The sequence below is a fragment of the Neofelis nebulosa genome, chromosome 2 (assembly GCF_028018385.1).
Source record: "Neofelis nebulosa isolate mNeoNeb1 chromosome 2, mNeoNeb1.pri, whole genome shotgun sequence".
Classification (NCBI taxonomy): Eukaryota; Metazoa; Chordata; class Mammalia; order Carnivora; family Felidae; genus Neofelis; species Neofelis nebulosa.
The window spans coordinates 5,104,641-5,129,694 of NC_080783.1; the positions used below are offsets into that span (position 1 = coordinate 5,104,641).

Genomic DNA, 25,054 nt, shown 5'->3' on the forward strand with positions numbered 1-25,054 from the left:
ACGAGTACCTCCTTCTTTATAAAACGAATGTCACGTATTCTAAGAGCGACAGCACACCCAGATTTTTGTTTCTTTAGTTTATATTCTAATCCCAGTAGAGTTAACACGCTTATTTTAGTTTTAGGTGTACAAGACAGTGATTCGGCATTGCCACACTGTGACCCTTGGAGAAAGAAAGCGCGCCCAGTGTCTCTGGGCCATACCTACAGAAGCCACTGTGGCAGAGAGAGAAAATAAGGAAACAGATCGACCTTACAACAGGCAAGTGGCCATTATTTCTATATTCTTACCATTAATAAAAATGAAACAACGAGGGTGCCTGGGTGGCTCAATCGGTTAAGGGTCTGACCCAGTTTCCGCTCAGGTCATGATCTCACGGTTCCTGGGATCGAGCCCTGCATCACGGTCTGTGCTGACAGCTCAGAGCCTGTTTGGATTCTTTCTCTCTCCCTCTCTCTGCCCCTCCTCTGCTCTTACTCCCTCTCTCTCTTAAAATAAATAAATAAACTTAAAAAACACACTTTACAACGAGGGGTCTGGGTGGCTCAGTCAGTTGAGCATCCGACTTTGCCTCAGGTCATGATCTTGAGGTCCGTGAGTTCGAGCCCCACGTCGGGCTCTGTGCCGGCAGCTTGGAGCCTGGAGCCTGCTTCGTTCGGATTCTGCGTCTCCCTCTCTCTCTCTCTCTGCCCCTCCCCCGCTCACACGCTCTCAAAAATAAACAAACATTAAAAAAATTGTTTTAATACCTTATTAAAAACAATGGGAAAAGTCAGCAGTGGTTCCTCAAAATGTTAAACGTAGAATTCCCACAGGGCCGATGACTCAGCTATTAATACACCCTAAAGAAATGAAAACAAGTAGCTCAGACAAATATATACACACACGCACACACAGGGCAGCACCACTCCTGACAGCCAAAGGTGGGAACAACGCAAACGTCCAGCGGTAGATCCGTGGATACACCGACCACGTACAGTCGTCCTCGGCCATAAAAAGGAACACCACGGAGGAAGTCAGAAACATCAGGCTACGTGAAAGAAGGCAGGGACAAGAGTTCGCGTGGTGCACGGTGCCATCAACACGACACGTCCAGGATGGGTAAAGGTGGCCACCAAGGGCCGGGGGTGATGCTAATGGGTACGGGCTTCTCTTGGGGGAGACAGAATTGCTGTGGAACTACACAGAGGTGATGGTGATGGCACAACACTGTGAATGCACAAAATGCCACTGAAATGCTCCCTCTAAAATGGTTAATTTTGGGGCGCCTGGGTGGCTCAGGCGGTTGAGCGTCCGACTTCGGCTCAGGTCACGATCTCGCGGTCCGTGAGTTCGAGCCCCGCGTCGGGCTCTGTGCTGACAGCTCAGAGCCTGGAGCCTGTTTCGGATTCTGTGTCTCCCTTTCTGTGACCCTCCCCCGTTCATGCTCTCTCTCTGTCTCAAAAATAAATAAACGTTAAAAAAAAAAAAATTAAAAAAAATAAAATGGTTAATTTTATGGGCTGTGAATTTTACCTCAATAATTAAAAAAAAAAAAATGGCAATAACAAAAGGGCCACTTCACCTGCTGGGGAGGGGGCGTGACCTAAAGCTGGACTCTTGTCACAAGAGTGCTGGGCCCAAGAAGACCTTTAGAAGGAAGAGGTCTGTGGCCACGGGGGCGCCGGGGTGAAGGGTCATCTTAACCAGGAAGAACCTGCCAATAAGCAAACCTTCACGTGCCGACAATGGCTGCCTTCAGGACGGTGGCCTGACCGCCCCCAAACGCTCCTTGTCTGACCTCCCGGTAAGGCCTTCGATGCTTCTGGCAAGAAGAAAGCAGAGCCCAGCTCGCCAGAAGCCGCTGGTCATAACAGAGGAAACCCTTCGCTCCTGAAGGCCTCGCTGGGCAGGCTGACACAGTGTGCCCCGACACTCAGGTTTCACTCTGGTGAACAAGCCAGGAAAATAAACACATCGCTGTGACAAGCGATGAGGAAAGCTGTTTCACGACGGTAATTTTGTTTCCTGATTCTCTCTCCAAGATTATTAAACTGAGGACCTGTTCACTTTGGCCAGTAACACTAAAACACTTCTCATACTCTATCAGAGGAGACAGAAGTAACTTACAGATCTGTCCCTACATGTAGATGCAGAGTTGAAATTTCTGTTAGAGAGGCAGATACAAATACACGACAGGTGTATAATTTTGACCTTAAGCACTGAAAAACTACTGGGCTTTAACATAGACATTTTTAAAATATGGTAATCTTTTAAACTGTGGCAAAAATATACATAACATTAAGTTTACCATTCTATCCATTTATTATTATTATTATTTTATTAATATTTATTTATTTTTGAGAGACAGAAAGAGACAGAGTGTGAGCGGGGGAGGGTCAGAGAGAGGGGAAGACACAGAATCCAAAGCAGGCTCCAGGCTCCGAGCTGTCGGCACAGAGCCCGATGCGGGGCTTGAACTCACGGACCAGGAGATCATGATCCAAGCTGAAGTCGGAAGCTTAAATGACTGAACCACCCAGGCACCCCTACCCATTTTTTAAAAATGTTTTCTTATTTTGAGAGAGAGAGAAAGGGAGTGCAAGCAGGGAAGGGCAAAGGAACAGAGGGGGGGGAGGGGGAGGGGGAGAGGGAGAGGGAGAGGGAGAGGGAGAGGGAGAGGGAGAGGGAGAGGGAGAGGGAGACGGAAAGGGAGAGAAAGAAGAGAAGAATCCCAAGCGGGCTCTGCAAGGTCAGCACAGAGCTTGACACAGAGGCTCAATCTCACAAATCCTGAGATCATGACCTGAGCCAAAATCAAGAGTCAGACACTTAACCGACTGAGCCATGCAGCCCCCTCCATTCTACCCACTTTTAAGCGCACAGATCAGAGGCACGAAGTACATTCACATGTTGTGTGCTCGCTATCACTTTAAAGGTCTCGATCTCGTCCCTGACTCCTTACCAAACCCCAGGAGCAGCAAGGACGGCAGGCCCTAGTGTTAGCGTTCCCGGGTCTCAGGATGCAAGCAGGGTGGCTCCCAGGACAAAGGCTTCCTCATGCTGGGGCTCCCAGAGCTCCAGTCAGACAGCGGGGACCACCAGCCTGAAGTCCCCACCATGGAACACCTGGGATGGGCTCAGGTGCAGGCCAGGCACCCAGCCGTGCCGCCCGCCTCTGCAGCAGGGGCCTCCCCTAAACAACCCTATTCACACCAGGCCCCGGTTTGGGTTTTTTCCATCAGTACAAAGGCAATCTATCAGGTCCCAAGCCCGCAGACATGAGGCTTTTGTGCAGGGCTGAAGGAGGGATTACATTTCAGGAATAGCCAACCTCCTCTCTCTCCTGGAGGAGGCAGCCGACACGTCTGTGCTGAATGCACTTTTTGTTTACGGCTCAATTAGCCGAGCCGTCACGGGGTGCCAGCACATACTCCCCACTCGGCGAACGTGCAGAATGCTCCGAGTTAACCGGCCGCACAAAATTAACGCGGTGGGGGTACGGGGGCGGCAAACCGCTTGCCTGCCGACGGGCCACACCGCCGTGCCCTGGGCGGCAAGGACCGGGGCCACCACCGAGCCCGGCAAGTGATGCGGGAGCTACAGACGACTTCCGTACAAATACACGAGTCTGGTCCACGAGGGCACTCGCCAAGAGGTAGTGTCCTTTCGGGCAGAGGCTCTGGGCAGAGGGTCACAAGAATGCAACTGAACCAAAACTCCGAGGCCACGCTGTGCAATACGGGGGCCACCAGCCACACGTGGCTTCTGAGCCGTTGAAACGTGGCTGGTCCAAACCAGGATGTGCTCTCAACGCCAAAAAAGAATGAACGTGCCTCCTTACTAAGTTCCGTATAATTGCAGGTCAGAAGGATAATACGGCAGATACGCTGGATTAAACAGAATGTATTAGTCAAACTAATCTCACCTGTCTCTTTCACAGTTTTTGTGTGGCTACTGGAGAATTGTAAAGGACTCGTGTGGTTCACAATCTATTTCCACTGGACACATGCGCTAAGTGATATCAAAAAAAGTCCCAAATTTGACAACAATATAAATTCTTTCCTTGAGGAAGATGCATTTAGGCCAGGGACGGGAGATGAGGCCAGCAGGAGGCCGGCAGGACGCAGGACTAATAGGAGGGAGGGGCCCAGGCCCCGGGAGCACTGGAGCGAGCGCACCCGTGGGCACCATCCAGGATGGCCGGAATGGCAAAGGGCCTCGTGCCTCAGTGGTGCACGTGTGCAGCAGAGGGGGGACCAGAAGGCCACTTATGTGCGGCTCATCTAAAGGAAGCCCAGGAAAATGGAAAAAATCTCAATGTTCCCCTCCTTCTGTGGAGGAAATAACACAGTTCTTCCCCACTACGTCTTTCTACCCTGTGTGTCTCCTTTCCCTTCACAGAGAACACTTCAATCCTGACGCTTCCAGTCCGCAAACACGGGGACGTTTTTCCCTACACCAAGCAATTCTCTGCGACATCAGCTGAGTGTCTATGGTTTAACTCAACTCTGACCTGTCTACCTGGAGACAGTGTTAGATCCCACATTAGGGGCTCAGTCCCCCCAGACACACACACACACACACACACACACACACACTCCTCAGATGCCAGCAGTGAGCCCATGTTGCCACCTGTGCTCCTGGCCAACCAGCTACAGATCAGAGGCTCCCACCATCCCCGCCCCAGCTTTGACCGATTTGCTAGAGTGGCTACCAGAACTCAGGGACACACATTTACCAGCCTATTAACAGTTGTGACAAAGGACACAGACGAACAGACCTACAAGGCAAGTTCTTGGTGGTGGGGGAGGGGGGTCTGGGGCACAGGCGCTTCTGTCCTAGTGGAGTTGGCGGCGGGGGGGAGGGGTCACCCTCCCAGTGTGTATATATTCACAAGCCCGAAAGCTCTGGGAACCCCACACTACTGGGACTTTATGGAGGGTCCCTTACATAAGCATGACTGATTGATCCAACCTCCAACCGCATCCCCTCTCAAGGGGTGGGGGCAGTGGGACTGGAAGTTCCAACCCTCTAGTCTTACCTGGTCCCCCCGCCCCCCCTCCCCCCGCAGGGAGCCCATCCTACACGGAGGGGGCACTTCATTAAGGCAACAAAGGCATCAACTCCACACTTCCAAGAAAACCTTGGAAATCCCAAGGGTTTGGGGAACTGTGCACGAATGAGAAATACACTTACATACTTTCGGTCGTCTGAATGACCACACACACATTTCTTAGAAATCACAGTATCACCGTCTGACTCGTGGCAGCAGCAGCCGACAGCACGTCTCTATAGGGAAGGCTGGAGGAACGGGGGCCGGGGTACCCCTCAACGTGACCTCGCACGTCCTCCCCTAGACGTCTCCAAGAGATCGAAAAAACGGAAAAGGATGTGAGGTTCGTGTCCTTCCTTCCCCACTGAGGGCACCTGCCTCAGTGGCGAGCTGGGACTGGGGTGTGCGTGGGCCCCACTCACCACCTCAGCGAACCTCACGTCTCCCACATCCTGCGGACCCGTCAGGGGTGGGCTACCAGCCCCCAGACGGCTCACCATACGAACCAGCAAGCGTTCTGGCCTCCTCCAACCTCTTCCTATTTTGCCAGCCTTTGCCCGTTTTCCCACGCGTTTTGCTTTATGCTGTCTTTGTCCTAAACCATTTCGCACTAGCACTCGGCCAGACCCCAGAGCGGCCCGCAGCCCCGCCCCGGCTGAGCTCCTCCTAAACCTCTTCCCCGAGCCACAGCTCACTGCCAGGGTCGGCCGGCACACTCACACTGTGGATCCCCAGGACTGTGCCTGCCTGGCCACCCCCCCCCCCCACCAGCCCCCCGTCCTGTGCCGGCACACGAGGGAAGCATCACCCATCAGTAAGCGCCACAGCCCGAGGCAACAGCTGGGAAGCCGGGTCCCCCCCAAAGCCCTGGGGGGGGGGGGGGGGGCTGCAGCAGGCCTCTGGGGAGACACAGCATCTACTGCAAATCTCTGCCACCCGGGGGCTTTCACAGACTGGCAGTAACAACCAGGGAGTTTGGGTCCCTAGGACAGAGGAAGGGCACCCGACAAGCCACGTGAGGGCACAGCGTGCCTCATGATAAGATGCCACTTTCCCCCAGCTTCTTCCTTGAAAAGAGAACAGAAAGAAGGGCATGCTTTATCTAATATCAACAGATCATTCAAAGGAGACAGACTTCCCTCCGCAATCTCAGGAATGAGGTAGCTGTTGTGTAATAGGAAGAAAAAGGGCACTAGAAACACAAGACGGTTACGATTAACGTCCGCGTGGAAAGAAAGAGCTGAAAATAACCTTTTCAATAAAGGACACTTCCATAATACGGGTGCCTGGGCGGCTCTGTCAGTTAAGCGTCTGACTTTGGCTCAGGTCATAATCTCACAGTTTGTGGGTTCGAGCCCCATGCTGGGCTCTGTGCTGACAGCTCAGAGCCCGGAGCCTACTTCGGATTCTGTGTCTCCCCCTGCCCCTCCCCACTCATGCTCAGTCTGTCTGTCTGTCTGTCTCTCTCTCTCTCTCTCTGAAATAAACAAGAAAGAAGGAAGGAAGGGAGAGAAGAAAAAAGAAAAAACAAAACTTCCGTAATAGCAAACATGCCAGCCTGTGCATTTCCACCTCTCCCAAAGGCAGCTGTATCTTGCGGGTTAGAGGGACAGGGCCAAGGCATGGAACGAGCATGTCTAAGGATCACCTCGGTCAAGTGCCTTGGCTGTCACTGCACCTGCGAGGACAGTGCCGGTCACCAAACCAGAGAAATGACAGGGACAACACGAGGTGGGCGTTCACCGATATTTTCTTCTGCAGCTTATAATCAAAATTGGTCCTTAAAAGGCTCAGCCTTAATCACGCTTCCCGGGATCTGTTCCCAAACACCCAGCATCACAACCCACCTTCATGGCAAGTGCCAGCCAAGCTACCCACCCTTTCAGCCAACTGCAAACTTTTCACATCTGAGATGTACCCTAAGTATGGTCGCTTAGGAACCCAAGCTTTTCTTTCTAACGTGCATTAAAATACAAACGCAAGTCAAAAGCGAGCAATGCACCCAACACCGGTTTAGGGAACAGTTACACCTCGCTACATTTTATTCAATAACGACTGAACGGGTGGGAAAGCACGATTCCAACTCCAACGGCCTCTTCATTCTCTAAGTCACTGCTCAAAAGTTCAGATCCTAATCCCGTGATCTCGGAAAACATTCAAAATTAGTCACTTGGCCTCGTTTGGGTTCATTTCTTTCCTTCTGCTTGTTCTTTCCCTCCTGGTTGCCTGGGCTCGCCACGGCTCTTGACACAGTCTCTTCAGAAAGCAAAAGACCTTCCCTTACCTGAGTCACGTGCCCGGGATATTCACCACTGTCCCACCAAAATGGACCTGAAAACAGAATTCTCCATTTTCCCAAGAGTCCAATGAGAACTGTCCAGTCAAGGACACCTAAGTCTTCAGCGGTGAGAAGTGTCTATAGAGATCTAAAGGCATAACCTGAGAGCCACTATTAAGAGAGAGGCTACACTGTCATAAAAGGTTCTCCACGGGTGGCTGTAATTTGTTATCCCTATCAGATCGTGCATCATAACTAATTACATTTCGAGAAACAGTTTATGCGTTCAGCAAAGCAAAAAAACAAAACTGCACAACACATACAATTAAATCAATCCATTATGTCTTTCCGTGAAGGCAGAGGAACACGCTTGGTGTCTCCGTTCATTAGATCTGAATGCCCATTGCAGAGGGTGGAGATTAAAGAGCTGTTTTTAGAATGACAGACTCCTCAGTCACGCTTAAGAAGAACAGGAAACAGTCCATCCAGCCCCAAACCCTTCAGGTTCCAGAACACGTTCATGCGAATACTCAACACCCAGCATGGACCGAGCACTACCGGGGCGCCTGGGCGGCTCAGTCGGTTAAGTGTCCAACTTCGGCTCAGCCCGTGATCTCACGGTTCATGAGTTCAAGCCCCACATAGGGCTCTCTGCTGTCTGCACGGAGCAGAGCCTGCTTCAGATCTTCTGTCCCCTTCTCCCTCTGCCCCTACTCTGCTCTTGCTCTCTCTCAAAAATACATACACATTAAAAAAAATAATAATTCTAGGGGCCCCTCTGTAGCTCAGTCAGTTGAGCATCCGACTTCAGCTCAGGTCATGATCTCACGGTTCTTGGGTTCGAGTCCCACGTCAGGCTTTTCGCTGATAACAAGACCACTTTGGGTTCTGTCTGTCTGTCTGTCTCTCTCTCTCTCTCTGCCCCTCCCCCTACTTGTGCTCTCCCTCTCTCTCTCTTAAAAGCAAATAAACATTAAAACAAATTTTTTTTAAAAAAGAGGGGGGCACCTGGGTGGCTCAGTCGGTTAAGTGTCAGATTTCAGCTCAGGTCATGATCTGACAGCCCAGGAGTTCAAGCCCCGTGCCGGGCTCTGTGCTGACGGCTCAGAGCCTGGAGCCTATTTCAGATTCTGTGTCTCCCTCTCTCTCTGCCCCTCCCCCACTCACACTCTGTCTCTAAAATGAATGTTAAAAAAAAAATTAAAAATGATTCTGAGCGCTACTAAGCAGATTACAATTCCTAAGTGATATCCAGGCAGACGCCGGACCTCTGAGCCCAGGCCCAGCTCCACATACGAAACGGTGAACAGGGCCCCAAGCTGCTCAGGCCATCTTCATGAGAAGCCAACACTAGGGACTCGGCAAAGCCAGGGGCTCCTGGCCAGCACAGGAAGGGTCGGACTAGAAGGAGAGGTCACGCCAGGAGTGCGGTCAAGCTGAACAGAGTACCCACTGGCCAGGTGGGTCCTGCCTGGAGCTGCTTCGGCAGGGGGGCTCCACACAGACCCCAGCCTCTGAGCTGGCCCGTCGCAGCGACAAGGCACAGGAAGAACGGGATTTCAGAAACTCATATGCCATGTGGTTAACGGCTGATTCACGGGGGCCCTTTCCTCCCAAGACGCACCTGCCAAGCCCACCCACGCCGAGGGCTGCTGGCTGAGCCTCCCACACCCTTTCAGACCCACCAGCGGAGAACGTGGTCCTCAAGACCCTCGCCGTTGTTTCCAAACCTCCGTATCCCCACTGTGCTTGTAACTGTAATTACATCACTTAATTTACTGCTACACACATCGATTCAATGGAAGTTTTAATAAGAGTATCTATAATTACATCATTTCGTTAAACATTACACACGTTGATTAAATAAGAATTGAAGAGGACTTTTTCCTTTGAAAATTAAGTTGAATGTTTTGGGAAAGACTTGATGAAGACAAAATGCTTTAAAAAAAAAAAAAAAAAAGGTTTAAGTAAGTACATGGACAACCTGAGGGACGGGAGGAGAAAGCAAAGGTCTACTGGCAGCCGTCACGTGGCTCCTTACTTACTCGTGCATATCTATCTGTTCCTGGTCCAAAAGGTCACGCAGAACGTGTGCTCACGGCCGGCACAGCCACGTCTGGGGGCCCCGCGGGGCCAGGCTTCGGTCTGCCCGTCCCCCCGCACATATTCAGCACACAGTAGGTCCTTGTGAGCAGGGCTGATGTCAACAACGTGACACATGTGATAATCTGGCTCTGGAGAGGCGGCCGAGGTAGCATTTCAAAGGCTGAGAGGCAACTTCTGGCCAAGGGGATGGGGAAGGAAGTCACTGTTTCCCCAGAGAGAGGAGATCTGGGCTGCAACCAGGTGGCGCCCACGGGAGGGAACGCAGCAGCACGTGCTGGGGTGTCGGGGACCGTGGGGCAAACGGTGCAAGTGTGGGAAGTCCGGAGGGGAGGAAGGGGCTGAGCAGCAGAACCCAGCTGACGGACATCCCCCCAATCTCCTAGAGAAGTACCCCAGCCCACACACAGCAGGTAGGACCGGGTCCTGGGTTCACAAGGCCACACAGGTGGCACTGTAGACAGAGGCCGGGACACCTGCAGGGGTGGCAGCCGCAGACCCCAGAGGAGCTCCCGGACAGCCCTGTCGGGGGGCACACACCTGGAGATGCTAAGCCAACGGCAACTTACAGAGGTCGTCCCGAACGCCGTCCCTGGAACGATGGGACTACGAGCAGGGGGGCCGTGCAGCGCGCACACAGGTGTGGGCGGCCGTGAAGACGGGCCAGGCGATGCCGGGGGGAGGCAGAGCCTGTGCCCACAGGGAAAGCGAAGGAGCACCCAAGGGCGAGCTCTCCTCGCCCCACTGACGGCTCTCAGCGATGCTCTGTGGTTAACGCCTTTCACTGCAGCTGCCGAGCAAGGTACGGTGATGTTCAAACACAAACAGAGGCTGAGCCCAGAGCAGTGTTGGAGGACAGGGCCGACGGTGGACCTCCAGCCCGCCAGGCCTCAGGGAGGTCACTTTTCCTTTTCCAACATCCTTTACTGACATCACCATAGGGCCCTGTTGGCCTCTTAAAGCCAATCCATCCTTCTGTCTTCTAAAAAAAAAAAACCAAGCCTTCTTTAAAACAAAGATTCACAACTCCCCTGTAACACAAAAGACTTTGCCAAGTAAAATGAATACTGGAGAAGAGAGGAAGTTCATGAACAAAGAAGTTCAGGTGGCTAATACTCTAACCTTCGCCAGACCAGCACTGGGCAACAGAGCTCTGCAATCCTGGCCATGGTTCTTATCTGCACTGTCCAACATGGTAGCCACTAGAAACACGCGGCCACTGGACAGTAAACGTGGCTAATGCCACTGAGGAACTGAATTTGTCCTTTAATTTGAATTTAACTGTTCCGTGTGGTTAATGGCTACCATACTGGTGGACGCGAGGCTTAATACAGAAACATAGTTTAAAATATTTTACCATAAATAATAAGACTTCCTGAGTAATACTATTTTACCAGGCACTGTCCTAACCACCTACATGCATCATCACGCTCAATCCTGATAAAAAAGTCACCAGAGGATTGCCCTTATTCCCACTTTACAGAAGAAGAAACTGAGGTTCAGTGAAGCTGGAATCCAAGCACTCTTTGGGCACAGAAGAATCATGGGACACCCTAACAAAATCAATTTTGAAAACTCGTCCCTAACATAATGGCCAAAGGTCAGCACTGAATATTCAGCAGCCGCAAAACCACTCCAAACTCACCTGGAAAAGAATCAAAAGAATCTTCAGTTAACGAGTCCCTTCTTGATGTACATCTTTGCAAGGCAAGAATGAAAGGTGTGCTGACATACAATGTGCCATGTTGAAAAGGACCCAAGTTTGTGTGTGTGTGCGAGGTCATCATCCTTCGCAAGAAGGGGTTTCTCGGGCGCTGTAAGATGAAGGTCTGGCTCTGACATTCCTCTCAGCCAACAAGACGAAGACCGGCCTTAATGAAGCTGCTTTGGGACAAACGCCCCTCCCCACCCAGGCCCGACACAGATGCCTTCCAGTGCGGTGGGGGCAGACAAGCAAGACGGCTGCCTGCGAGACTGATGTGCCTTCCCCACCAGGACAGACGGCACCAATTGCTGCCCCAGGACGGACACCGGGACAGACAGCGCCGATGATGGCTGCCCCAGGACAGACGCTGAAACAGACAGCGTCGATGGCTGCCCCAGGACGGACACCGGACACACAGCGCTGATCGCTGCCCCAAGAAGAACACTGAAACAAACAGCTCCGGGAAGAACACAATTATCACAAACTCTTCTAATCAGGCTCAGCCCAGCAATAAAGCAAAGGCTCAATGGAAGGGAAGTCTGCAGACTCGGTTCTGGACAAAATGAAAAGTAGTTCCCCACTGGCTTCCTCTTCAAAAAGCAAAACCCTTCAAAGAAACAGAGATAAGGAAGGAAAGGGACACAGAACTGACAGAGGCAAAGGAAAGAAGACTTGGTTCCCTACAGATCTCTAGTCACGGGTGAGTCGCTCCCTTACACGTACAGTTCCGGCTTTAATGTCTGATCCCACGAGCACCTAACACTTACTTGATTAAGGGGGTGATGAGAGAGCACCAATCTGGAAGATGAGAGCATCCACTCTGGGGTCCTGATTAGCAATGGGGATTCTGGACGCAGGCAGCCCGGGCAGTAAATATGCACACGACTCCGTCTCTGCACCAACAGGATCCAGGAGGAAACCAGGTGACCAAGAAGCCGCCAGGAGCCTCGCTCAGGTGGGGAGGCTGTGCATGACGCAGCTGGTACGCAGGTACAACCCTCCAGCGACATCCCTCCTCGGAGACCCTGAATCTGCACACAAGCGCTGCTCCCAGGCTGTTCCAGAACTCTGGGTTCGGAAGCACGGGACGCCAGGTTCTCTTTCCACTCTGCCCTTACTGCACGGGGGCCCCCGAGAGTCGAGCCTCAGTCTCCCCATCCGTAAAACTCAATAACAAGCCTACTTTGGAAGGCTTGCCAGGCAGAGTAAATGAGAACATACGAACAGGGATGCCTGGCCTGAATGTCGCTGCTCTAAGAGCCTTTGTCACGGCGTGAGGTGGTCTGAGTAACGGGCCCCCAAGATGCCCACTTCCAAGTTCCCGGAACCTGTGGACAGGTCACCTCACGTGGCAAAGGGTATCATGGGTGGGATTAAGTACCTTGAAGCCAATCTGGGCGATCCAGGTGGGCCCACTGTAATCACAAGGGAACAGTAGAGTCCGGGTCAGAGGGAGGGCAATGTGACAGAAGGACAAAGACAGCCTGGGGGATGCCACGAGGCTGGCTCTGAAGAAGGAGGGGGGCCCAGGGCCAAGGAATGCTGGCCTCCAGAAACTTCCTGGAAAAGACAAGTAAACAGGCTCCCCCCTAGAACCTCTAGAAGGAATGCTGGCCTCCAGAAACTTCCTGGAAAAGACAAGTAAACAGACTCTCCCCTAAACCCTCTAGAAGGAACACAGCCTAGTGGACATTTAAGGACCTCGGACCTCAAGAACTCCTGTGCACCATGACTGGTTACGGCAGCCACAGGAAACGCGGGCACAATGCTCGGTGATGGGGGCGACCCACATCCTCTCTCCCAGTACACACACAGGACGTCTCTTTCCTGTGTCCAAGACATGGCTCTGCCACTCCGGGTCAACGCTCGTCCGAAGCGTACCCACCGGTGCCCATCACGCGCTAAGTGCTAGTGGCTTTGGGACACGTCTTACCCTTGCCCGTGAACCTCAGCCTCCTTCCCAACTACAACAGGGAGAGCGCCACTCTGATGGGTTCCTGGGTCAACGGAACAAGAGAATGGGTGTGAGTGCCCAGCACAGCGCTGGCAGAGGGCGGGCAGCTAATACACAGAGGCTCCGATTCCACACGGGTGGAAATGCACGTGGGTTGGTCACCACCGCCCTGCCCTCCAACTTGACAAAGACCCACAGGGGCCTCGACCTGACCTTGGTGCCTGCAGACAACCGTCTCAGGAGGCCACCTGGGGCCGTGGTGGCACTGGAGCCATCACAAGGTCCGTATGGAAGTTCCCGGAGTCAGAGCACCAGAGAACAAAGGGCACCAACGATGTCATCCACCCCGTCCCCCAGTACACCTCGGGACAAACTCCCAGAGGGCGTCCTCCCAGCCCTTCTCGGACACCAGCAAGCGTGCTGGCTCCAAAGCTACCTTCCGGAAATTTCTCCGCTCGGGCTCCCGGCTCCCTTCTCCCCACCCTGGATCTCCGGTTGAGAATTTAGTTTGTTTAACAGTCCCACAAAATGGGATGGCCTGGCAAGCAGGCTGCGGGCACGATCTTTGCAAACGTGGTGCAGAGAGCCCCCCGGTGTCTGCTGGCAGATGCCCTCCAACCTGCAGACACACAGCCCAGGTACAGAGTGGACAAGGTCCCGGACAGCAGAGAAGGCCCGGCGGGGAAGGGGGGCAGGAGGAGAGCACAACAGGAGCAAAGGCCCCAGATGCGTGGGAGTGTGGGGACGGGGACAGGTGACCGGAGGGTGCAGAGGGCCGGGGCCCGGAGATACACAGGAAGACAAAGAGGCAGCCGCCCAAACTGAATGGTGCCCAGTGCCCGCCTCCCAGGCGAGGGAGGGAGCCACGGGGCCTTGAGAAGGGAAATAACCTGACAGAGAGAGGCCCCGGTGCGGGTTTCCTTTGGGACCAAGGGGCCTCCAGGCCCTCTCTCATCAGTTTCTCTACCTTTTTCCAGGATCTTCATTTCTAAACATCCTTCTGACTCAACTGTGACACTGAAGAAGAGAGACCAAGACCCCAGCCCACACACCCAAGCTCTTACACCCTCCGCCAGCAGCGGCCTGCGGGCCTGGGTCAGAGGGCAGGCCACACAGCTACGCAGCCCGAGACGGGGCTCGGGCCGTACGGGGCTGGACAATGTCCCCCCAAAATTCCCCTCCACCTGACAGATGCACAGGGAAGGAGGCCACAGGATGATGGAGCCTAGACTGGGGCGATGCAGTTCCCAGCCACGGGGGCACCACGGACCGCCAACAAGACGCCAGAAGCCGCAAGAGGCAAGGCAGGCCTCTGCGGGGAGCGGAGCCCTGCCGACACCTCGATTTTCGGCTCCTGGCCCCCGGAATTAAGAGAGAATAAATTTCCGGGTTTTTCTCAGCCGAGTTTATGGTAGTTTATTATGGAAGCCCCAGGAGACTAAGGCGGGGGGCCCTGTGGGCAGGGAATTCTAGGCCCACTCATGTCCGACGCGAACCGCTTCCTGCCTGGGTCTCCATCCACGTGCGGCTTCTTCCAGCAGAGTCTCCCCGACAGAAACCTGAGACACGGAGATGAAACACCCCCGCTCCACATCGCTGACAACCCGGCCCTCTGTTTCATACAAAACAGGTGTCAAAACTCATCAAACGGCACACCTACAACCTCTGCATTTCACTGTTTACAAACGCTTCTCTCAAAAGGAAAAACCCCTGGTAACCAGCGTGCAACTCAAGTCAATAACAGGTGATACGCTCACCACAGTACTCAGACGGCTGTGGACTGAAGTCTGCAGTGGACTCTGAAATGCATCAAAAAAAGACAGACAAAAAAAGAAAAGAAAGAAAAGGAAGGAAGGAAGGAAGGAAAGAAGGAAGGAAGGAAGAAAAAGAAAGAAAAGAAAAGAAAAGAAAAGAAAAGAAAAGAAAAGAAAAGAAAAGAAAAGAAAAGAAAAGAAGGAAGGAAGGAAGGAAAGGAAGGAAGGAAGGAAGGAAGGAAGGAAGGAAGGAAGGAAGGAAGGAAGGAAGGAAGGAAGGAAGAAAGAAAGAAAATAATGGGCGGGGGACATGCATGCAGGCAGTTAGATGTCCACAGTCAGTAGAATCCAGGTCGCAGGTGCACAAGCACTCACCGTAAAATCCTTTCCATTTCTGTGTTTGAAAATTTTAATACTAAAACACGGCAATAAACAGCTCAGTCATATAATATCCTTTGAAAGTTTAGGGGCGCCTGGGTGGCGCAGTCGGTTAAGCGTCCGACTTCAGCCAGGTCACGATCTCGCGGTCCGTGAGTTCGAGCCCCGCGTCAGGCTCTGGGCTGATGGCTCGGAGCCTGGAGCCTGTTTCCGATTCTGTGTCTCCCTCTCTCTCTGCCCCTCCCCCGTTCATGCTCTGTCTCTCTCTGTCCCAAAAATAAATAAAAAACATTAAAAAAAAAAAAAAAAAAAAAATTAAAAAAATAAAAAAAAAAAAAAAAAAAAAAAAAAAGAAAGTTTGTAAATATCAACAACATGAAGAGCTTGGGTATTGATGCTTCACAATGGCCTCGTAAGAACATTTTCCTCGCGAATAACTAAGAAACGTGTGTCTTCATGATAACATCCGAATACACGAATGCCGGTTAGTTCCTCCCATGAAGCCCCTCCATGGTCACGGCGCCCAGGGTGCTGGGCAGGACGCCCCCACCACAGTCACGGCGTTGGAACAGGGTAAACAGATGAACCTTTTAAAAGGATCCCCTTAATTCCCTTAAACCAAATAGCACAAAGCTCAGCGGGGACTCCTCTATCTTGGTTTAAAGTGTCGGCAGGGGGTGATGCCAGGCCCTGGGTGAGGATCTGAGCGGAGCCTGCTCCTGAGTCAGCTCACAGCAGGCAGGCCCCGACGTGTAATGTGCGTGTGCAACACGAGAACCTAAGTTCAGGAGGGGCACTTGAAGGCATTCTCAGAAGTACCGAAACTTCCACAGAAGTTGCAGAAAGCCGGTCTCAGGTATTTGCCCTGTGCAAATGGAATAAAGTCTTCCCCCCCCCCCACCCCACCCCTTCCCCAACGGAGGAACCAAGAAGCCTCCCTGGCCTCCTGTATGTCAGACAAGGTCAATCTCTGTACAAAATAACGCTCCGTAATAGTAACAGCATCCCCCAGAATCTGACTGCTCAAAAGCAAGGCTGTAATTTAAACCCGGTTCATCGGTCCAAGGAAAGCGTCATATGATGTCACATCTCGGTCATTAGTAGTAGCTGGACCACTTTAAGAGTCGATGAATAGAGGCCAGGGTCAAGACCATAAACAGATTTTAAAAGGTTGTGTGGGCTGAAAACAGCGTGCAGGATGAAAGGTAATTGCCAAGAGGAAGCCCTACTGACTTCTCTGGAGATCATTTCCCCTAAGCAGGGACCTGCATACCAGCAGCAACACACAGGCTCTCAGGAAGAGGCGTGGGTTTGAAAACCAGCAACCTGGGCGGATCACCCAGCTTCTCTTTATAGGCAAGCGACCTAAGCAAGCTTCTCAACTGGCCGAGCCTCAGTTTCCTCATCTGGGAGCGTGACACCAGCACCTACTCCACGGGGGTCGTAGCAAGGTTTCAATCAAACGACACTTGGAAGCAGCTGGCACAGTGCCTAACACACACCAGACACTCAACGCTACTCTCCTCTCTCTCTCCACGCAGGGCCCCTTACCCACAGCAAAGTTAATTAGAATTAAGAGAATATGACGAATGCCTGGAATTTACCCAGAAATCAAACAATCACCCTACCAAAAATAGGATGGTTTTACTATAACGTTCCAAGTCCCTAGGGTTATAATCTCTACAGAGAGACTTATAAAACCACCACTTCCTGTCCGATTGTAAAAATAGAAGGGCAGCGTTTCTCAAAGACCCTGGATCCAATTAATGTACTAATTTCCTCCACAGAAGGAGCCAGCACATCCTAGCTTGTGGCCACGGGGAGGAAATCGGGGCTGATTAGGAGGGCTCAGGACGCAGGGTGTGGGGGCGGGGCACAGCAGTTGTCTGGACCAGAGTTAAAAGCCAGTGTGGACCGGAGCCACAGCCGCACAGAGGAGGGCACCGAGGCAGACTGGCGAGGGTGCTCGGGGTGAGGCAACAGAACCCGACGCAGAGGGCGAGGGGCAGGACAGGGGTCACCGTCCTGAAGTGCTGGGACAGTGAGGACAGAAGCTCAGAGGAGGCCCGCAAAGCTCCATCATACACTGGAGACACGCCCGGGCACTGCACCTACATTCACATACGTAGCCCCACAGAACCCCTAAGTACGTGTGCTGCTGCCATACCCATTTTACAGATGGGCATGCGGAGGCACCCTGACTTGCCCAAGGTCTCCTGGCTGCAAAGGAGCAGAGCCAGGACTGGAACCCAAGCCGTTTGGCTCCAGAGGTCGTGCTCTTAGTAAGGATGGAGGATTTCCCCAACAGAAGCGACAGGAGACGACGGTTTCGAGGAAAACGGAGTGAAAGACAGCCTCCAGGTCTGACCATGAGAAGGGAGAGCTCCAGGCACAGGCTGGGAGCTGCAAGGTGGGCTTGGGGGGTGGGGTAAGGCTGGAGACCCAGGTGACGAAGAGAAGCAGACGCCCGCCGTGCTGGGGGTGCCAGGGGGTGTGGGGTCCACGCCGACCGGGAACCACACGCTCTGCTCCAGAACGCACGCAAAGAGGCAGCTTCGACCACCCCTGCCACGGTTAGCGATCGGCAGCATTAACAAAGGACCTACAATCCCTTCCCTCCTTCCTGAGCCCCGCGGAGGCAAAAAACACACTCATACGCTATAACCACTTGATTACAGGCCACAATGTGTTATGATTCGACTATGCTGCTTATTATGGTATGAGAACATAAACGAATCGTTTCAATTACAGCTAATGTCACAGACGAAGAAAGGAATCCCTTTCAATCGTGGGGAACAGCTGTAAAAGTTAAACACCCATTTCCTTCAGGAAGATCACTTGAGATCATCTTTTACGTGCAAACATTTAGTACCACACGTACCCCAATCTCTAAGCTCATGTATTTTGTCATCTTTTGTTGAGTGTTTTGTGTGTCCACTCACTTCAACAATGTCACGGTATTAGCTAGTTGGGGGGGGGACCTTAAGGGAGCTCGTGGAAGCGCCATAAATGTGAGCTAAAATTAAAACCCTTGCGTTTTATAAAATATGACAAAAGTCAAACTCAGGCGGGCGTAAAGGAAGTTATGTTTCAACTTGACTGGAAGTCAGCGGCTTTCCTCTGCAAACAGAAGCAGCTCAGGCTCAAATCTGTCAACAGTTTTTAAATCAAAGGCCTCCATTTCTGCCTTAAACACTAAGTCAATTACAGTTCTAATCCGAAAAAGGTATTTAATGAGCCTTTATTTAAACTCACAGATATTTTTTCCAAATACTGAATTAGCTGCTTAATCCTCTCTACATCTCCACCACAGAGGCAGAAGGTTGGAGCCTCAAAGAGACTGGCCTGGGGCCATGATGAGGGTCCCTGGTCACCAGGGCGGGGCCAGGCAGGCCCTCAGTATCATAATCCCACCCCCACCCCGCCCCAGGTGGGCAGCCAGAGGAAGCCCAAGATAAAGGAGGCACCTGGTTACACACCTGAACCCGCTGGTGGAGATTCAGGAAAATTCCAACATGTTAGGGAAATTCTCTAGCGACCCAGCACACCCCCCCGCCCCCAAAGAAGCAGCAGACCTTTGTGAACAGTCCCCCTCGTCCCCCACATACCCTGGAGGCCCTCAAACTGCAGGGTTCCCACAGGTCGCTGGTTTGCGGGCAGTTCAGAATTCAGGACACAGAGAATGGACACTGGGAATGGTGGCTAGGTCCACAGCCAGCCCCGAGGCCTCTCCAGCCCAGGACAAAGCGGACATACTCCGCTCCTGGAAGAAGACAGACCTCAGGAAGCCGTGCCATGGCACGCCAGCAAATCCACAACGTGAGGGCCCTAAGGAGGGACCCAGGTGTCCTGCAGCTCCGATCTCGGCACCCTCTTCCCAGGGTGACTCATCCTGCCCTCCTGCAGCCCTTCTCCACGTGGCCCCAACATCCCAACGGCACGCACACTTCAGGACGCACTTAGGCCCTTTGGCTGCGTTGACGGCACGGCCAACCTTTTCCAATAACTTTTCATCAAAACATGAGGGACTCTGACAGAGGGCAGAGTGTCTACCAAGGACCAGAGACTTCCTGGAGCATCACCTGGTCTAGTAGAAAACGTCACCCCTGAAGTTCACAGCATCTGAAAAGCTACATGTCCTCTCTCCCTACGGCTGCTGTAGCAAACTCCCATAGACTCGGAGGCTTAAAACGACGCTGCGGTTCTGGAGGTCCTAAGTCTGACATGGGTGTCGTGGGGCTAGCTCCTATCTGAAGGCTCCAGGGGACAACCCATCCCCTGCCTTTTCCAACAGCTTTTAGAGGCCACACAGCCCCTTCCCCCAACATCAAAGCCAGCAGCATCACATCTGATAACGATCATTCTTCCCAAGTTACACCTCCCTCTCAGACTCTTCCTCTTCTACGTTTAAGGAGGCTGGTGATTATACCGGGCCCATGTGATAATCCAGGATAATCCCCGCTATTCAAGGTTCTTAACCATAATCACACCTACAAAGTCCCTTGTGCCATACAAGGTAACGTAATGGCAGGTGCTGGGGATTAGAGAACACACGTCTTTGGGGGACGTTATTCTGCCCACCCCAATAGGGAAAGATGAGGCCGACTAACCCTAACGTTCAAAAATGCATCTCAACATAGGCTCTGGGATGGTCCCTACAGCACCGTTTACAACGGGAAAATGGGGACCAGGCCAAGCAGCACTGAACAGAAGTCCAGGTAAACAGGTGATGGCACAGCCATACGTGACATACGTCCCTTAAAAAAGAAAGAGATCTGTACATCCCGAGGTGGAGGGACATCCAACACACTGGGAAGGGAAAAAGTGAAGAATTACCCCTCCCTCACACCAATTAACTCAAAACAGACCTAAATGTAACAGGCAGAGCCACTAAACTTACAGGAAAGCAAAGGAGTCAATCTCCAGGACTTTAGATTAGGCAGTGATTTCTTCAACAGGACGCCAAGAGCCCACATGACCAAATAAAAAATAACTAAATCAGACTTCCTTAAAAACTTCTGTACATCCAAGAACACTATAAAAAGACAACCTATAAAATGGGAGAATATATTTGCAAATCATATTATCTTGTAAGACTGTAGTGACCCGGAATATACCAAGAATTATCACAACTCAAAAAAAAAAAAAAAAGACAAATGACCCAATTAAAATACGGGCAGAAGATCTGAACAGATTCTTCTCCTAAGAAGGGATACAAACGGCCAATAAATACATGAAAAAGTGCTCAACACCAGTGATCGCTAGGGAACTGCAAATCAAAAGCACCATGAGACAGCAAACTTCATACCCCTTAAGACAGCTATAATCAGAAAGACGGACAATGACAAGCATTGGCGAGGATGTGGAGAAACGTGACCCCTTGTGCATTGCTGGTGAGAAGTGGTTCACAAGAGCCAAAATGTGTCTATTCGTGAATGAATGTCTTAGCAAATGCGAGCTCTCCCCCACCTTCTCCCCCGTTCTCTATGAATTTAGTCCGAAAAAGGGACTGACATATGCAACAACATGGATGAACCTTGAAAGCACTTTGCTCAGGGAAAGAAGCGAGCCACAAAACACCACGTATTCTATGATTCCATTTCTGCAAAGTGTCCAGAATAAGCAACTCCGTAGAGACAGAAATTAAAGTTTGCCAGGGCCTGAGAGGAGGGAGAAACCGAGAGTATCTGCTAATGGGTACAGAGTTCTCCTTGGTGGGGGGAGACGGGACAAAAACGTTCTGGAATCAGACAGTGGTGCTGAAACCATCTATGAATAGGCACAACCCTGCGAATATACTAAAAATCACTGAAATGTATGCTTTAAGGAGCTCAACTTTATGGCATGCAAATCATATTTCAATAAAGCTGCTGTTTTTTAAAAGTTACAAAAAATTATGTATCAGATTCCACGGGCGGAGAAAATTTCTGGAACGATCTCCAAGAAATACAACAGTGGTTCCCTCTGGGGACCTGGGTGAGGGCGGTTCTTTAACGTTCTATCTCCCATGCCACCTGGTTTTTTTTCTGCAGTGAGTCCACAATAGTCTCAGGATGGAGAACGGATTTAAAATCTTCCCAGAGGGCAGTACTCAGGACGAGACCCCGGCAGAGACCCCGGCAGTGCCCCCGCCACCCGCCCACGCAAGGCGAGCTCGCACCCAGCGGCCCAAGTCGTGCTCGCTGCGAGGCCCTCTTTGTGCGCCGAGAAGCACACTGAGGCGCTCACCTCCCTGGTCACCTTCCAGAAGGTCTCAGGACGCTCACGACACCCCCACAGTCATATTCTCATGAATCCTAAGGTGGTGAATAATTACAAAAACCTTCAGCGAAATGTGTGATGAGCTTCTTTCCTAATCACAGACGGACCCGTCCGAGGCGATGGTCACGATTTCCCAGAGCCCATCTGTGTAGACGTTCAACTTCTACCCACCCGACCTCGGGGCTCCTCCAGACCTCAACGTGTACAACGTATTCACGGCCGAGAGCACGAATGTCCTATCATGAACGACGGCCGTGGCGAGCTGGTGCGTCTTTCCAATCAGACCTTCCGAGGCGGCGTCTCTGTGAGGAACGCGGCCCCAATCCCATCATCACATTGTTCCCGTGGGAAAACCAGCCGAGGCTTCCCGGAACTCAGTGTGAGGGAGAGTGGGCTGGAGTCTCGGGGGTGCTCGTTTCTCCTGAAGGCAGAGGCTGGAGGGCAGCTGGGTTAGACCAGAAAGAGAAAGGAAGTGGATGGAGACGTGAGAACATTCTGGAAGAACTCTGAGTATTTTCAAGGGCTCGAGAGGCTGCATTTCAACACACTCGATTTTCCCGGGCGGACGTCATTCCTGGAATCCATCACATGCGCTACAAGTACCGGGAGAGGGAAACTGAGGCGGAGAGAAACACACAGAGGCCCACAGAGAACAAAATCCCGTCAGGGACAAACAGCAGACACGTTTTCATGGGTAACAAGGAAGAGTTGATAGAAAGGATTTTCAGGGAGGAAAAGCGGTTTGAAATACGGAGAAAAGAAGTGGCTGAAGTCATTGGCTACAGATTTGCAGCAAGGGTAACACAGAACGACGTCACAGAGAAGTCAAGAAACGGGGAATAAGGCTACGCGTGTCTAGAGGAGCCACTGAGGGGGCAACAGCGTGGGAGGGGCAGTCGGGCATCTCCAGGGGCATCGCCCCCCCCACACACACACAAGCTCTCAGATACACAAAGGTTCACACACACACACACACACACACACAGGCTCAGACACACAGTCTCACACACAGAGGTTCTCAGAGACACGGACTGGCACACACACATAGGCTCTCTCACACACGCAGGTGCACACACACACAGACACAGATTCTCACACACTGGCTCACCCACACCCACAGGCGCACACAGTCACTCTCCCATACACACACACAGACACACGGGGCCCACGACCTCCCAGGACCTGAACGAGCCTACAGCTGCACGTTGACCGTGCGTCCTCCTTGGACAGAGCCACACCCTTCGTGTGCCGGGCAGGCCTCACCCCCCACAAGGCAGCCCCCGGAGGGCACGCCTTCTGCTCCCCTCGACAACGGGGCTGAGGCCTGGGCAGGCGGGGCACCCGGCGCACCGTCACACGCACGGGCGGAGTGGAGATTCGGTGGCAGGCCTGCCTCCACAGCGGGGACTCAGTCCTGCCTCTGCAGAGGCGCCCCGGCCATCACCCCACCTGTCACCTTGCGAACAACAGGTGGGCCAACCTGCTCACGACCAAAACCTCATTTGAAGGAGGCAGGGCCCGCGGAAGGGCCAGCGCAGACCTCGACCCTCATTGTGGCATCAGTGGTTAAATGCGGATCACGACTGCCTGGGATGGCGCTGAGCCGGGCACGCCCACGCGGCGCACACGGGCGCGCCCACCCCGCGGCCCCGGCACGCGCACGTGGCGCACACGGGCACACCCACCCCACGCCCTGGCACGCCCACGCGATGCACACGGGCACGCCCACCCCGCGGCCCCGCCACGCCCACGCGATGCACACGGGCACGCCCACCCCGCGGCCCCGGCACGCGCACGCGGCGCACACGGGCACGCCCACCCGACGGACCCAGCACACCCACCCCGCGAACCCAGCACGCGGTGCACACAGGCCACAGCAGGCCGCTCAGCGCTACACCAGCAGCGGACTCCAATCTCCCTAATAGTACCGTGGTGCCTGGTGAGTTGGAGAAGCCTCCGTCTCGTCTGGACAGCAAGGAACATTCTGGCATGGGGCAGTGGGGGAGCAGTGGGCTCCTTTGGGACAGCGGTTAGAGTTCCCGGCACAGAGAAGGCCAACAAATGTTCCCTGACACCAGCATCCGCTCCATCGTGCCTTGGTTCCCGTTTTCATTAGTTCTCCAAAGTCAGAACCTCTGGGATGAGACCAGACGCTGCTCCTTTCACCGAACCAAAACGGCCCCATGTCCCTGCCAGCACCTCTGTGCTGCCGAGCTATCTGCCCGTGGCTCCGTCCCCGCCTTCCCTAAGGCTTTGCAGCCCCAGGAGAAAATCCCCACCCCGGACAGCCTCCTGGAGGAACAGGCGCCTGTGACTCCCGAGGAAGCAGTGGGGGCCTCGGAGGGCTGGGGCAAGTCAGGACCCCACCCAGGCAGGGGTTGCTCGGGGCCCAGGCACCCAGGGGCAGCCTGAGAGGGGAAAGGTGCAAGTCTGGGCCCTGGTGGCCTCTCTACTGAAGACTTTCCTGGGGTCACGACACCGGGGACTTCACAGGAGGGGGCGGGGGCTGCCACCTGGGCCACATTCCATCCGGTGAGGCCCAGGTGTGGGCAGCGGGGCCCAGCCTGGCCTGCGCTGTGGGGACAGCACCCCTAGCATCTCATCCGTGGCCACTGGAGCAGCGGCCAAGTCCTCGAATGCATGAGGCAGGTGGAGGCCCAGGACAAAGGGACCCAGGGCATCACAGGCCTGCTCTCGGAGAGGGGGGCCGGTGGTTAGGAAGGGATACCTGTGACAGCAACCTCCCAGGTGGAGGTGGACAGGTGCGGCCCCCACTCACCACGGACACACCACCCCCCTTCTCTCCTCTCGGGGTCGGGAGGGGCTGCAGCCCCTCACCCACCACCACCCCCCTTGCAGCTCCTCCCACAGGCAGCTCCCACCGGGCCCACAGCCAAACTCCAGGACAAAGGAAGGCGAGGCCTGGGCGGCCTGCTCATCAGTCTCTGTGGCCTTGCTCACACGGCACATCACACAGAGTCAGGGCCCAAGTACTCAACAATCAATCAGTCATGCAACCGATCGAATGTCCCGGCCCAAACTGCAGTGGCGTGGGCCACCGGCCACAGCCTCAGACGCCTTGCGTGCCACCTGCCCGGCGGCTTTTAACCTCAGGTACTCAGAGAAAGGTGGAGACCTCCCAGTTCTCTCCCCCGGCCAACTGTGGCTTCATTCGGGAGCCAGGCTGCCGAGACCAAAGCAGAGGCTCACACGCTGCCCCGAGTCACCTCCCATCCTGCCAGAAAGACCGCGGGCCAGAACTGCCAGTGCACAGCCCAGGCTCTGAACACGGCCGGTCCTCCTGCCGTACAGCCGGGGGGCGCTGGGGGCTTGCAGAGGCCAGCTCTCTGGCCCCCGCCCGGCCCGGGATGCACCTGTGGAGTGGGCCGCCCGGAGACGCGCACACTCACTTGGCAAACCCAGGACACCACGAGCATCTGCCCGAGCGTGCGGCCCAGCCTCGGACATTCGAGCGGTGCCTTTATTCAGAGACTGGAAGCGCGGACTGGCCGGCACAAGCGGACAGCCAGCCGTTCCTCGAGGCTGTGTCACCTCTGGTTCTCGGCTGAGCAGACCCGACAGGCCT

The 25,054-nt window shown here is 53.5% G+C and overlaps 1 protein-coding gene across 5 annotated transcripts in view; it reads right to left on the bottom strand.

The window, feature by feature from the left end:
- The window catches only part of AGAP1 (ArfGAP with GTPase domain, ankyrin repeat and PH domain 1), a 549,180-nt gene that overhangs the window by 469,874 nt on the left and 54,252 nt on the right, over positions 1–25,054 (bottom strand). The window lies entirely within an intron of this gene.